The 16,600-nt window shown below is 37.6% G+C and overlaps 1 protein-coding gene across 5 annotated transcripts in view; it reads right to left on the bottom strand.

Annotated features, from left to right (window-relative positions):
- ZC3H12C (zinc finger CCCH-type containing 12C) overlaps positions 1-16,600 on the bottom strand; it is a 65,484-nt gene that overhangs the window by 29,438 nt on the left and 19,446 nt on the right. Inside the window, exon 1 of one of the 5 annotated variants that reach the window (XM_042458975.1) lies at positions 815-1,060. The exons of the other annotated variants lie outside the window; for them this stretch is intronic. The gene's annotated coding sequence lies outside the window, so the exon portion shown is untranslated. Of the gene's footprint in view, positions 1-814; positions 1,061-16,600 lie in introns of those variants that run through there. 5 annotated transcript variants of the gene reach the window in all.

Raw genomic sequence — 16,600 nt, 5'->3', positions numbered from 1 at the left:
CAGATGTCTACTGGAACTGCAGGAGACCAGCAACTGGTGGCCTGCCCATCTTCTGAAAACTTTCAATAGACTTATGCATATGTTCACACAATAGGGCATGTGGTAGAAATGCAAAACTCTTTTTAACCCTTTCTTATGGCCCCTTTCCCTTCCATTTGATATTGGAAAATATCTTTTTCTTCCCCATTTGATAGGCTCAATGAATAAAGTGTTAAGTGTTCCTTAGCGTACTATCCAACCCCTAAATGTAATAATTAGTTCAAAGTTACAAAAGAGCTCAGTGGGTATAAGTGTGTACCCATACACCCAAATAACATACAGATCTGAAATCACCAAAACCACAGTGGCAAAGCATCCTTTGGTTTCAGCAAAGCTGGACTGAATCTTTCATTGCAATACACATTATGAAGTCATACGAAATCTAATTCAACCCCTAAATACATATAAGTGAAGATCCTAAGCATGGGTTTGTTCCTATACATTTTAAAAAAAACAAAACAAACAATTCCTAGCTCTGTTAACTGCTGAATCTCAGCTTGAAAAATTGTTATTGACCATTAACCAGTTTCAAGCTTCTGGCAATATATCACTCTTGCTTTTTTCCCCTTACTATTTCACTGAAAGTTTAAAATATGAATAAAACATTGAAATATGCTATTTTAGGTGGTATGGGGAGGAGGAGAAGATGGTTTTTGATGTATTAAAAATGTCTGGGACATATTGTGCTCCTTCTATTTGAACACAGAAGAACAAACTGGTAGGTGAGAAAAGTAAAAATGGTTATTCCCTGGCAAAGACAAGTGTAAATACTTACGTTAACTGGAAAGTACAGATATTGGGAAGCTTTTATTTTTAAGCAGCAGTTCTAGAAGCAACTCCTTAACACGATTTTCAGCTGCAAACTTCCAGGCGGGCAAGCAGAACAATGAATGGTTGACCAGATGGAATAGCAATGTCTTTGCTTAAGCTATTACTGAGCAGAAGAGCAACCAATCACAGGCCAGAAAAGGCTCACAATTAGTTGGTCAGGCAGATGCAAAGCAACCTCCCTACCCTGTGTCAGGTTTGTAGGTTTCTAAGAGAAGCAAGTTGATGTCATTCTCAGGGTCTGCCCCGGGCAGCATGTGTATTAACGTGGGGTGTGCAGCAACAATAGGCCACACAAAAGAGACTAGCAGGCAGCTGCTGTATGAGAGCCAGAGTCATTAGGGAGCAGGCTGCCAACAAGAAACACCTGGCCTGGGCAGACTTCAGCTTTTTCTTCATTGTTTCTAATTCGTGAAACAAAGAAAGGGAATTATTTCTGAGTAGTAAAAGTTGCAAGGTTGTACTAGGAGAACTCAAAACAACACAAAACAAAAACCCTACAGCTAACTGCCACAAAGAATGTTTTGCATCTCTTTTGGGGGAGAAAAGGCCACAGCGCTGAAACAGTGGCATAATTATGCCCATACTCTTCAACAGCTTTGCAAAGTAGTAAAATCAAATTGAGACAATGAAAAAAAATTGTTGAGAGGAAGCCACGTTTGTGCCAAATTACACAGAAAAGTATTTTTTCCCTAAAGTATTTGTTAATGTTCTTTAAAACCTACAAAAATTTCTGTTCATGGAACCAGGGAGTGACAGATGACGTCTGGAAGGAATATAGCAGTTTTAGAAATCTCTTTATCGGAAAATCTCTAACACATGTGGAAACAAATCAAGAAACTCTGGGGGGGAGGGAGATAAGTTGTGATCATATTGGCTTACTGAGTTCCATAAACTGTATAAACTCATGTATAAGTCAAGAAATTTTAATCAAAAAATGAACAACAACAAACCCTGTATGTAGAGAGAACTTGTAGCACTTCTGAGACTAAATGAAAGAAAGAAGTTGACAGCATGAGCTTTCCTAGACTTAAGTCTTCTTCCTCAGATGTAAGTGCTACAAGTTCTCGCTACATTGATTCTACAGTCTAACACAGCTATATGTTTGAATTCTAAAACTTCTTGATTGACTTATCCGCAGAGCAATGTAACTACAACACCTTAACTTTTAGCAAAAAAGAATCCCTCCCCTTCTCTGAATAGTGGTGAAAGGTGAGAGTTTAGTCCATCCTGGGAGTACCTAAATGAAGGGGATTCCAGCGACATTATTCCACTGATGAGGAATCAGGCTTTGAAGGATTTCAATAAGATATTTGTGTATGTTTGTCAGTTTTTCCAGGTTATATTTGGGCAAAGTTATCACATTAAAGTTAAAAGCTGCAGTTACTGTTAACACAGTTGCCATTTACTTTGTTTTACCTTTACATCCATTTTGACATGTGAGAGTTTTCTAAGCCATGCCTTCCCTACACGTTGCACAGACACCATTTACCATAGTCTCCTCCTCATCCACCCAGCCTTTAGGGTGAGCACAGCCATGCTTGCCAGAATTTTTTAGTACTCTGGCATCATTTTCCTGTCCTTCATCCTTTACGTCCTTTGTTTCATGACCCTGTTTTATCCTCAACTTATCCAAGCATCATATCCATAATTTTGCTTCTCAAACCAAACTTATTACCTGTGAAAATTTCAGTGTGTGTGGATGGTCTTTTTATAATATGAAACTGGGAGACACATTTTTCAACATCTAAATCATGTACAGCTAGCAGAACATTCAATCTAGGCAGGCAGTCCCAATTCTTATAGCAATACAGTAAGTATAGCAACTCCCGTGAGGAAAGTTCCATTGAAAGCAACTGCTTAAGTTTTAAAGAGATGCCTTTTTCTGCTGGACTTATTCCATCTATCCTCAGCCACCATCTTGAGGGAGAGAGAGGCAAGCTAGCTCCACCAGGTCTGCCTGGAAGAAGACAAGCCCTCCCTCCGGTCCATCTGCCTTGGTCCAGGCCTCAGAGGGAGAGAAGAACTGCTGGACCTGATTCCCTCCCCTCCCCACCATTCCCTTCTCCTTTTGTGTCGTGTCTTTTAGATTGTAAGCCCGAGGGCAGGGAACTGTCTATTATCCCCTCTTTTGTAAACCGCTCGGATTCCCAGTGATTGGGCGGTATATAAATAAATCCTATTATTATTATTATTAAATGGGTTCAGGTGTATTAAATCAATTTCCTGCTGCATTCTATACATGAATAAACGCTGAAAACAGACACTGTAGAGAAATAAACATTCTTCACTTCATACAGTCATAACACAGGAAAATTCTCAGTGAAAATTGATTTGAACTTTAAATAAAGTTTATTTTGAGTCTAGTTGATTCACATCTATTACACACTGGATTAAAAACAATTTCAAAAGAAAAGAAAAAAGACAACACACAACATAATGCAATGTATTGCAATATGTATCTAGTATTCCCAGATTGCCATATTTTAGATATGCAATCAACTGCAGAATCCACCACTCTATTGCATTATATATCTATTATTTCTGCCAATAACAGCAAACACATTTTAAAAAATGGAAAGAAATTATATTTAACAAACAAAACAACAATAAATACATTTTAAATTATTCATTTAATAAACAACAACAACAACAACACCCCCCCCCCTATATTCTGAGACAGTCGTGGCTAATTTGAGGTTTTCAATGAGAAACAGGAATCCTCTCCCTAATTTCTGCCATTGAGAACACAAAGAATAAGAGAAAACTACCTCAAACCACAGCAGGAAGCCTGATCTCCGGCACTGGATTAAGCTTCTTTGCAAACAGCAAATAAAGGCAGTGATCTGAAAAAGCTAATCAGTCCCTGCTGTGGTATTTAGACTACCTCAGTTACTGGTATAGGATAATGTTAAGCGTATTAAAAACATCTGTAGGTGAGATGAGGGATCCAAGACTGGTTTGCCCAGTTTTAAGTACCAGTACTACCTTTTTAGTCCTAACAGTATCATTGTAAGTATGTTAATTTCTTGGCTACTTTTAAAATAGTTAGATTTGCTTATTTTTGAGAGAGATGAGACAGAGAATAGGGCCCAAACAGACAGACCAAAATAAAGCTGTTTCGGGTCACTTTGGAGGTATACTGTTTAAATGATGCATGCATCCTAAGAGTCCAAAAGCCACACCAAAGCCATGCTCCAGTACTAAGGCCTGGAGCACAGTTTAGGCGCAACTTCTGGCCTCTTAAGATGTGTGTGTTATTTAAACAGCATACCCCCGAAGTGATCCGAAGCAGTTTTGGCCTGTCTGTTCGAGTCCTTAGTTTCAGACATAATACCAAGATTATTATGTACACCAATTTATATAAAGACATCATTCTTATGCTGTTGAGGTACAAACAGTTCTTGGTGCCATATGTGTATGTGCCCCTCTTTTTTGCTGTGTATGTTTTGCATTCTACATTCCCATCCACGAAAAAGAAGACACACAAGATTGCAGTGATTACAGAATCATTGCAATAATTTCCCATGCAAGTAAAGTCATGCTCAAGATTCCAATCATATACAGAGAGAGAAATCCCAGAGGTGGATTTAGTAAAGGAAGAGGCACTAGAGATCACATTGCAAACATACATTGGATAATGGAGCTTGACGAGGACTTCTAAAAGCAAATCTGCATGTACTTTATTGACTACAGTAAAGCCTTCAACTGCTTAGATCATGAAAAGCTATGGCTTGCTCTTAGTGGAATGGGAGTGCCACAACATCTGATTGTTTTGCTGCATAACCTTTATCCAGAACTAGAGGCTGCTGTTAGAACACAATACGGAGAAACAGAATGGTTCCCAATCAGCAAAGAGTAAGGCAAGGTTGCATACTGTACAATCATTCTATTTATACAATCTGTATGCAGAAAATAATGTTTGCCCAGTAGGCTTAGACTCAGAGGCAGGAGGAGTGAAGATGGGGGGAAGGAAAAACAACAACCTTAGATTGTACAATACCACTAGCAGAAACCAAAAAGGAGCAGCAACAATTATCAAAGATGGTCAAGCATCAAGGTAGACTTAATGCTGAACATTAAGGAAAAAAAAAATAACCACAAGAGCTATAAGAATTCATCCTAGACAACAAGAAAATCAAAACAGTCAAAGATCAAATATAGACCAAAACAGAGTCTGCGGTTCAGAAATCAGAACTGACACTGGGGCTAATTTCAACATTAAAGAGAGATTAAAGTACATTTATCACACACAATTGCGCAAATAAAGTGATATTGAAAATGCATTGTTACTGAAATCCCGAAAGTAAAAAGATGTGCATTAATGCTTCTTTGTGACTACGTTGTGTGGGTTTTGTGCGACATCGTGTGAAATCATTTTGTGTAATTACATGATTTTCCTGGGATATTCAGGGATAAACTCCCAATCTCCTTTGTCTGACAAACTTCTAGGAATGGGAAGGGCAGCTATGAAAGAATGAGTCAAGATCGTAAAGTGCAAGGATAGTTCAAGCCATTGTATTCCACATCACAATGTATGGATGTGAGAGTTGGACAGTGAAGAAGCCTGAAAGAAGGAAAATCAACTCATTTGGGATGTGGTGCTGGAGAAGAGTGCTGAAGATACTGTGGATGGCCAAAATGGCAAACAAATGAGTTCTAGAACAGATGAAGTCTGAATTCTCCCTAGAAGCCAAGATGACTAAATTGAGACTGTCATACTTTGGCCACATCATGAGAGAACATAAATCACTAGAAAAGACAGTGATGCTGAGAAAGGCAAAGGGCAATAGAAAGAGAGGAAGACTACACATCAAATGGTTAGTTTCCATTAGTGAGGCCACGGGCTTGAGCCTACAGGACCTGAGCAGGGCAGCTGAAGACAAGGAATCTTAGAGATGTCTCAGCCACAGGATTGTCATGAGTCAAAGTGGACTTGAGGGGAATTAAGAACAATGTTTTGCATGTGATAAATTGAGATTTCCTCCTCAAAACCAAAATGCAACAAGGATTTATGTTGCATGTTCATTTCTGAGATGCTGAAGGGTTGTTTACTGAAAATATCCCTTGGCAGAGTTTAACTGTTCTTTACAAGCAAGAGGTGACATTGGAAATGGATGTCATGCAACACAGATAACAATCAGGGGCTTTTATCCTAAAAGCACTTAAGGGGAAGTATTCTCATTGCTTAGTTCTAAAGCAATCTTCCTTGAATTCCCATGGAATTACTCTACGGTAGGTGATTTCCTGTAATCTGCAGCTTTCCTCAACTTTATTGGAATAAACTCAAGATTAGAGTTGTGTAAAAAAAAAGTGAGACTATTTGAGCCCCAACAGATCTCATTGTCTATCTTTCTGCCAGTCCCAACCAAGCAAATTTATTTTATGAAATGAGTACAGAATGGAGAAACTAGAGCAAAATGAGCTAGCTAGCAAGAACAGCCTTGTTGTGCTTCTTGTGAAGGCCTAGATATTCCTGAGGATATACCTTGCTGCTGCCTAATATCAGGTCAGATTACATGTGCATCTGGACCACTGTTACTCAAAGCAGTGACCCATGGACCAGTGTCGGCCCACAGCTCATTGGCTTCTGATCCCTCATAGGTTTCCAGGAAAGAAATAATGAAACAATTATAGCCAATGACCACATATATGATATTGGTCACTGGCAAACAGGGGGGAAAATCCCAATCCTCTACATAAAACAGGTTCTCAGTCAGATCTTCTGCATCATCTCTCAGTCTTTTAACCAAAGAGACAGGAAGGCTGAGAAGAGGAAAAACTGGAATACCCAGAATTTCCCCCTTATTTTTCCTAAGCCATTTTTCTGGAAAAATGGAAAAAATGGATTATGACATATTTTATTTTGGTATAAAAATATCTAAATTTAACCCCCAACTATTTCTAAAAACTAAGGCCCCATACAGACAGGCCAAAATAAAGCTGCTTCGGGACACTTTGGAGGTATGCTGTTTAAATGTTGCATGTTTCCTAAGATTCCAGAAGCCACACCAAAGCCAAGATCTAGTCCTAAGGACTGGAGTGTAGCTTTGGCGCAGCTTCCAGCCTCTTAGGATGCATGCAACATTTAAACAGCATACCTCCAAAGTGTCCCAAAGCAGCTTTATTTTGGCAGTCTGTATGGGGCCCCAGTAAAAAAGAAGATTCTTAATTACAAGTACAGTATTACATCATTTTACTTTTTGGCTTTGGTTTCCTTTTATCAGTTCTTTTTATGAGAATGAGTGCTTCATGTCAACCTAACCCTATGGAGGGCTAGAGGAGACAAAATAATTTTCTTTGTTTTATCAATGTTGATGATTTATTCTACTCTCCCCCCCCTCCTCCTCATAAACTGGCAAAACAGTTAAGGTTTTGTTTAAACTTCAGGACATTCATTTGCAATAAACAAACAAAAAGATTGTTTAAAAAGTTAATTCAGCTTGGAATGATTGTCTGAAAATGTGTGCTTTCATATACCTAACATGATAATTTATGCCAAACCAAATTATACATGATGCATGTTAGGTCCTTAAAGCAACAAAGTGACTTTCAGTCTGTAGAGGGCACCAACATCACCTCCCAGCACAGTTTTTCACTGACCCCACCACCACCACCATGGCTTCAAAATTTCTGGAAATATTACACCTATACTAGGAACTGAATCTGAAATGCTTTGAATATGAAACGTGCACTACCACTAACTATATAATCCTTCTCCAACCAGGAATCATTGGATCCATAGCTGGCACAAACTCATCAGAAGATCCAAATTTCTGAAAGGGTTCAAGACCTAGCTCACAATGGGTTGAGAAATTCCAAACTTAGGTCAGTTTCTGAACTCATGTCAACTCAAAAACTGGCAGTCACTAAATCATTCCAGAAGGAAACAATTCCTAATCATAACTATACTGTTTGTAATTCAGTACTGTGGAGAATCAAATTCCAAACGTTTAATTATTAACAGGCCACTCCAATAAGATACCACAAAATAGTAGTCTCCCCTATCCACAGGTGATACGTTCCAAGAGCCTAAGTGGATGCCTGAAACTATGGACAGTATAGAATCATAGAGTTAGAAGAGACCCCAAGAAGGGCCAGCCAGTCCAACCCCATTCTGCCATGCAGGAAGTCACAATCAAAGCATCCCTGACAGGTGGCCATCCAGCCTCTGTTTAAAGACCTCCAAAGAAGGAGACTCCACCAGAATCGAAGGCAGTATCTTCCACTGTTGAACAGCCCTTACTGTCAGGAAGTTCCTCCTAATGTTTAAGTGGGATTCCCTTTCCTATAGCTTGCATCCATTGCTCCAGGTTCTATTCTCTGGAGCAGCAGAAAACAAGCTTGCTCCCTCCTCAATATGTCATCCCTTCCTATACTTGCAATGTTTTTGTGATTGACTACAAGTAACTGAAAACATGGAGAGCAAAACCACAGATATAGGACAATGTTATATTTTTGGATTGCGGCTGACCACAGGTAACTGAAACCAAAGGAAGTTAAAACCAAGGATACAGGTGGACTATTATACTCAGTTTCCAAACTACAGGCATAGGCTTTTGAATAAAGGTCCCCTCACTCAATTCTTTGCAGTAACATCTGGACTGAGCATAACAGGGGAGAGAACATCTTTTTAACTCTTTTTAAGGACCATGAATGGCATGTGGTGGCATTATTTCATTTAATAACACATTTTCAGGTGGATTCTAGCTTGATAGCCCAGAGTTCCACCCCAAACAAGCAATTAAACCAACTTTATATAGAATTGTTACAGAAACGTGCAATGAGATAAAATGAACAACAAAAGGCTATGACATACATTAAAAAAACTCACTAAGAAGGAGCAAGTACTGTTTCCAAACTATGTGTGTAAAACTTGATCTTTGCATTTTATTGCAATGTTCTAGTTGTTATCCTAACAATGAAACATGTCAAGATGTTTTAGAACATGCCTCAGAATGTTTTCTACATGTTTAACTGAACTTGAAATCATGAGAAACTTGCAAATTTTCTATGTCTACGCAACCTGTTTTCTTTAACATGGCTCTACCTCATTTAGGCTTTATGGTCATTTTCTAACTTTTCTCCTTCACTGGTCAAATGTTGTGCTAACAAAATGGTTGCAAAATTGTGGTTTCAAGCTTATTTCAAACCATGATTTGAAGGTAAATCTTGGTTATTTTCAGCAAACTATGATTATTACAACCATGAGAAAGAAAGGGAGAATTTGGATGTAAAAAATGGGAAAGATGAGCTCATGCCACTTTCCTGGCATCCAAACCATGATTTTGAGAGGGGTTACTGTAATATCTGAATTAAGTAATGTATGTGTGGGTGTTTTTAAAGCTAACACATGAGCACATGTGATAAAGTTACAAAACCATCACACTGCTGTTTATTTAGATGCGTCATGAAAGCTGTCAGAAGCATTTCTAACATTCTTCCTGGAAAAATCTGGACATTGTCCAACTTTAGAAATTCTTCAAAATATATTTTTTTAATGTCTGAGTAATCATGCTGTCAGAAAAGCATTCATTTTAGGTTTAGAATTGATTCCCTACTGGACACAACGAAGAAACTTAAGCAGTAAATAATGTGAGTCCCTTGTCACATTGATGATAGGGAATAATGGCACACAGCAGATGAACAAAGAAAACTCTAGTTCTGCACCAAAGCCTTCAGATCCAGCAAACTGAGCAGTCTAGCCATTACTGAATGCTACATTTAAAACACAATGCTGAAATTTAGGAGGTTACTACAGGTCACTGAAAAAAGTGGCCTGCAGATTTGATCTAGGCTCTATTCCTTGAGAGGCCAGAAATTCTCTTTCATTCCAGGAAGAAACAGGTCTATGTATGTTCATCATTATTTCTGGGTACAACCCTCGCTGTAAGGCTAAAATGGAATTTAATATTCACAGATAAGATTTTATTCAATGGTTCAGTCTAAAGCCCTTGTAATCCAACACTCCTGACATAGGAGATTTAAGCTGAGAATGTTAGTGATAGCCATAGAATGCTGCTTGTAGCCAACATTTATTCTTACCACGAAGAATCACACTTATTAAAGAGGATTTCCATTGTTAGCTCACAGTGACTAGTAGCCATGTTACTCTCCATTAATGATAGAATATATTTTTGTGACAGGTTATTTAACATGCCAATCATATCTAGCAATTTTTTAATAATTAAATGAGACAGCTATATTAGCCTTTTTTGCCCCTCAAAACAAAAAAGGGCATGAATAGAGTTTACAGCATTTTCAACACGTATTTCATCACTGACAATAATATTTATTTATTTATTTATTTATTTCTTATATTTATTTATATCCCGCTCTTTTCTCAGGACTGGGACTCCTAAATGCTTTTGTATTGATATTGTAGTAATAGGTATCAAATCACTTTATTTAGAAACAGATTTAAAGACAGCAAATTATGTGACAGCACTTTTAATATCAAAGAGACAATGTGGCATAGTGGTTTAAGTGTTGGACTATGACTCTGGAGACCAGGGTTTGATTCCCAGCTTGGCCATGAAAACCACTGGATGACCATGGGCAAGTCTCAGCCTCAGGGGAAGGCAATGACAACCCCCCTCTGAACAAATCCTGCCAAGAAAACTGCACAATAGGTTCTGTTTAGGGTTGCCTTAAATTAGAAACAACTTGAAGGCACACAACAACAACTTGCAATATCAAGTTGGCTGCTGTGTGCCATCACACCCTATCGCCAATGTGACAAGGGACTCGCATTATTTACTCCTTTGATTTCTTTGCTGTATCTAGTAGGGAATCGGTTTCACTAGTATAGAAGTGGAAACTTCAAACAAATACACACTTTTTACTGCTCCTCCGTGGTTAGCAGGTTTTTGGAAGAATGCAGATCTTCCTATCCCTTGCCAACAGTGACTGCCTCCTGTACATACAGTCCTTGAGAACTGGCCCTTACCTGCATACCCAGTAACAAAATCTCTTCCATGCACTTCTCCAGATTAAGGGAAGGGAGGGAAGTTTTCACAGTCCATCCATAGGGTGAGTGCAGTGATTTCTCAGCCTGCGTGATGTGTTTTTGCAGAAGCAATACACCACTACTTCCCTTTTGTGAAAACCTAGCACCAAAGCTTCCTGAACTGAAACAAACTCAGAAGAAATAAGAGGTTACTCCTTGCTTCTACTATGAGAGGAGGGTTCCATGGAAGCCACAAATAAAGGGAAAATATGGAACTCTGCCTCTAGGCTACAGCAGCAGATCTGCAAAGTCAAATAACATCCCTACAAAGTCAGCCTGATAGACTGAGTTGGTGCAGCAGCTGGCAGACCCCAGCTTAAGTACTTCTTTGTTGCTGCGACAATCTTAAGATTGGGTCAGCAAGTCGCCTCAAATTCAGCACAGCTAATCTGATTTATATACAAATATGCTGGTATTACATGGTTCCTGGATAATACCCTTCCATTTAGCAGATTTTACCCAAAGAAATTAAAATCTCACATTTTTGAGGGTACTGGCGAGTCCCTACTTCAGAACTTCAGCAAATTTTAGATTTTCATGCAAAACAACAGCCTGATATTTACACAAACATATCTTGATATAGATTACATTATTAGGAAATTATGTTCTTTTTTCCCCCTCTTGTAAAAAAAAATAGATCTTAAAACTAGCAAAGAGAGCAAGATAAATTACAATCTAAAAACACAAAGGCAAAAATCTAAAAGAGAATCAGCTAGTGACATTCAGATTTCAATTATTTCATAGCAAAATAATCCAGTAACTAGCTCTGCAAACCAAGCACAACTGACCCTCGAATCTAATCCAATATTATGCTTCTCACAATAGCTAAAGCAGATTGCCTCAGGAGAAAGCTTAATACTCTCCCCTCCCTTCCCTTCCCTAGCCCCACTGCCTTTTTAGTATTGTGTGGGGAGCTGGATTTTCTATGACCTCAGCTTTCATCAACAGGCCCTGAGGCAAAGCTACTGTTCACCTCTGTGATCACTCTCTAGTTGGAGGATGTGGAACACAAATTATTCACACTCAGCTAATTTAAGGTTGCAAAAATAAAGTATTCTGTGAGTATTTTACCTGAGTAACCCACTCACTAGGAAAAATGATAGAAACCTTGATTTTATGTTAGGGTTCCTCACCTCTTTTGATGCACAGTAAATTAAATGTAACTGAAAAATATATTGCTATTGTTGTAGCAGCAACAGTGAATGACAATGTGTATTTAGTCTGTCTGGTGGACCAGAGATTTTAAAAACCTGGCATGGATAATAAAGCCCCCCTGAAAGTATACATTTGTGGTTATTTTGTTTGTGGTACTCAAACTTTTTACCCTTGGGATCCCTTTTACATCTACATGACCAAGTCATGCATTACCCCAACATAGTATATTAATAAAAATATTTTGTTTATTTAGTGTGTTTATGTTCATTCACATATTCATGTATATTCTCATTTTAACATTTTATAAGGAAATAACATCATTCAAATTAGAAAAGTTTTATTTAAGTAAATTCAGTATTTAACTCAACCCATGTGAAAATTTTAAATAGAAAAGAGTTTGGGAAGAGGAAGAGGGAGGGATCAGAGCCTCAAAGTCTCATGCCCCCCTGGGGTTCCTGTCCCACTGTTTGAGAACCACTGCTTTAAGATTTGGGCCAAATAACTGCATCTGGTTTCAAGTAGGACAAGACTACGTAAGGCTATCTACTGTTGGAACACTGGTACTACTACTGCATAATTCAGCTACTTGGTAAGTATTCTTTCTTTTCTCCAAATACGTGTGTGTGTGTGCGTGTGTGTACACACAGCCTGCCTCCCCCAACTGCGGGCTTGCCATTCGCAGATCTCAACATCTGAGGATGGCAGTCCCATTGGCCCCTGTGGCAGCATGTACATGTGTCACCACTAAAAGTCATGGGACTTGAGATCCCATGGTTTCTGGCATTTGTGTGTGTGTCTGGAATGGAACCCCTGTGGATACTAAGGGCTGACTGTGTGTGTGTATGTATGTATGTATATATACATCAATCCATACATATAATATGCACATGTGTATGTAGGAAATGTGTATGTGTAAACATTAGGTTTCTCTTTCATCTTTAGCAACTGAACAAGTTGGAAGCTGATATGTTTTGCTTATGTCTTATGTTTCAATCCTGTTTGTTAATCTCTCTCCCTCACACACACACACACAGTGATCAACCACATCCTTCAGCAATCCAGGGCAAATTTGGGAGAAGTGTTCTTGGTTTGTTTTTAATCACTTATGTAAGTATGGATATTAGTAGGGCTGGGGGAAAAACAGTTAAATAAAAACCCTAAACCCTTTTTGCACAAATGTTTTAATGAGGGGAAAAGAATAGTGGCATTTATGGAAAGTTCAGTTAGTGACTTACAGTATGCACATGAGATCCTCTATAGAAGCAGTCTGACATTTTTGTCCAATCCTGTTTCAAGGCTGTGGAAGAGGGGTTGAATGCAGATGCTCAAGCAGATGCATGTAGATGCTCAGGCAGGTGCATGTAATGGGTATCTGGCTACTCATTTGGTTGTATTCAGCTGTGCAATGTTCAAACTACTATGCTCTTATTATGAGAGGAATCAGGAAATAAAACCAATTTCTAATTCAAAATGGGATATGAATATTGAGATATAAATTGGATGTAAAAATAATAAATGAGATGTAAATATTGCCACGAACATAATCTTACTGCCTAACAATTCAGTTATCCTCATTGCCTGAATCCTTCTCTATTTCCTGACCAAGTCACACCAGAATTCCAATGAAATAAGTAGTCTACCCATTATGCTCAGGGTGAAAGCCTCAGACAACTATTAAGGCACACCTCCAAGTAAGCATACCTCTTCAATGAATGACTGAATGTAAGATAGGCAGTGACCCTCATGTAATCATCATTTACTTTTCCTCAAGTAGAAAATTTCCTTTGAAATAAATTCAAATTTAGGCTGAATTTAATGTGTAAAGTTTTCTGATGTCTAGAATATCTACACATTTATGCAACCCAGATTTAAATGGTGGGTAGGGAGAGAAGGGACACATTTTTCTGAATACAAATATATCCACTGTCTAAAACCTAAAATGACTATAAATGAGATATCACAAAATGACTATAAATGAGAGTTGACAGAAAAGGCTTCATTGTTAAAGTTTATTTTATGCATAGTAATCAGCTTCTGTTAAAGAGAGCAAGTAGCTCTTCTGCAAAATCTCAGCTGATTCATTCAAATTTCCAAATTTAATGTATCTTTCATCATAAGATAAAAATATAATAATGAATTAAAATGACCATTGCATGAGAAACCCCTTGAAAGACATTATGTAGGCATCGCTCTGCAAATACGTGTTTAAACTTGCTAAACTAGTTTTTAATTAGCCTCCCGTCTTCTTTTTGCTTACAGATAACCATACAATTGTGTATTCTACAATTTTTCACAATAAAGCAAAGGTATACATACAATAAATGGTATTTTAGCTCTTAAGTAATTATTTTATCACACTATTCTGGTACTGTCCAGAAAAGAGATTTTCACTAAATCTCTTTCTCTAACACATCATACCATATCTATCATAAGACATTTTCCTTTATGCTCTGTACATGAAAAAAGAAGTATAATGGGGTGGGAGATCATTCCACTACGTATTATATTTTTGGGGAATGTCCTACTTTAAGAAATACATGATTTCATAAACATAATTAGTAACATAATTAAAAATAAAATAAAAAACAAGTTAAATTGGGCAACTGAAAGGATATAGTACTAGTTATACATAAAAATAAAGCTCTAATTAATGTTTTAAAGTAAATATGCCTAGGTAGCACAAATATTTAGTCTTTCTTTCTTTAAAAACATGCTTCTTAAGCTATCTTATGTGGGGGGGGGGGGGTCCACCAGGGATTTTTTTCCTCTCAAGTCAAGATGTGTGTGTTGTTTGCTTTCAAGTTGAGGAGCCAGCATTGGTTTGTCAAGAACAAATCCTGCCAAACTAATCTTATATCTTTGTTCAATCATGTCATTAGTTTAATAGATGGTGAGGATGCTGTGGATGTCATTTATCTGGATCTCAACAAACCATCTGATGAGGTCTCACATAATGTTTTGATCAGAAAATTATTAAATGTGGAATAGATGGGAACACTGTCAGATTGATGTGTAACTGGTTGGAAAACTGTGTTTAAAGAGCATCATCGATGGCTGTGCTTCAAACTTAAAAGAAGTCTCAAATGGAAGAGAAGATGCCAGCCACAGATGCTGGTGAAACATCAGGAATAAACTTTTCTAGAACATGGCCACATAGCCTGAACCCCCCCCCCCCCATTTTTAGAAATTATTTTTGTGCTATGAATATGTGGACATTTTAACTTCAATACTTTTATTCACCATCTTTAAAAAAAGTGTTTTTCCCCCCATGGGGGGTAGAAAAGGTTTCAGAAGAAAACAGACCCTCCTTTTTCCCCCTGTTCCCCCCCTCCCCAGGCTTTCATATCGGTACTTTTATGTTAACATGTATAGGTTTCTTCTGTTTACCATTTAAATTATGTAAATGGAAGTATGTGCTAATGCATTGTTATGTCTTAACATTTACATGTATTCCAAAAAATAATTATTGAAGTAAGGTATTCTAATTGTCTTCCTATCTCATTTAAACAGCACATATCTTTTGGTGAGCTGCCTTAAATTACAGTTTTGAGAGAAAGGTGAGCTCATGGCCTAAATCCAGTTCTTAGTCCCAACTAAATCAGGTCCAAATAGAGTAGACCCACTGTATCTTCAGGAATTTGGTAAGTCTACACATTCCATTTATGTATAAGTTCCATTTATTTATCGCTGGGACTAACAGTTGCAGACCCATGTTTAGAGAGACGTTCAACTGAATCTATGCTGTGTATAGGGCTGCACCTAAGCTGGGATCCAACCCAATGTTTGGAAATAATATACTAGGCAAATTATTTATTACTATTATTTATTACTAAAATTAGGACTACATTTCTAAAATTTGGATGATATTTATATTCCAATCATCAGCTCTGCTGCTGTGGGATGGGCAATTTCTGCTACTATATTTTTCTGTGAAAAATTCAACTACCTAAATGCTACTGTTTCATAATAAATTCACTTTACTAGATTTTGATAGTAAGTCAAGTAGTTCAGTTCAATTACTTTTGGCTAGTGGAAAACTTTTAAACACTGACACAGCACATAAAATAAGTTATTATTTTTAAAAACATTGTTTAAATAATCACAAGGGAAAGAAGGGAAACACTTCTGATTAAAATTCTGTCAGTGTCAAAAAATTGATTTCTATATTTATATTTCTTCTTGAAAATCAGTATGCCACATATTATTTAAGTTTACCTAGAAACTTTTTGGTTCAAATAAACTGCTTACTTTCCACATATCATAAATGTTTTTTGGGAGAAAACAGCATGCAACACCACCGTGAGAACATGTACATTTGCATCTGAACACACACACACACACACACACACACAGAGAGAATTCTTTTCTGGTCTCAACTCAACCATGCTTTTTAATATGTTCAGATTTCTTAACTTCCTAATAATGATAAATGCACAAAATATACCTGCCAGTCTTGTCCTGGAAACTGGAAATGGCAGGACAATTAATATCAATATATACTAAGGTTTACAAGATCTTGCGCAGCTAAAAAAATGCACTGAAGTCTTACTTTTCATAGTCCTTCCTATC

The sequence above is a fragment of the Sceloporus undulatus genome, chromosome 3 (assembly GCF_019175285.1).
Source record: "Sceloporus undulatus isolate JIND9_A2432 ecotype Alabama chromosome 3, SceUnd_v1.1, whole genome shotgun sequence".
NCBI lineage: Eukaryota > Metazoa > Chordata > Lepidosauria > Squamata > Phrynosomatidae > Sceloporus > Sceloporus undulatus.
This window is presented reverse-complemented; position numbering and strand designations above follow the sequence as displayed.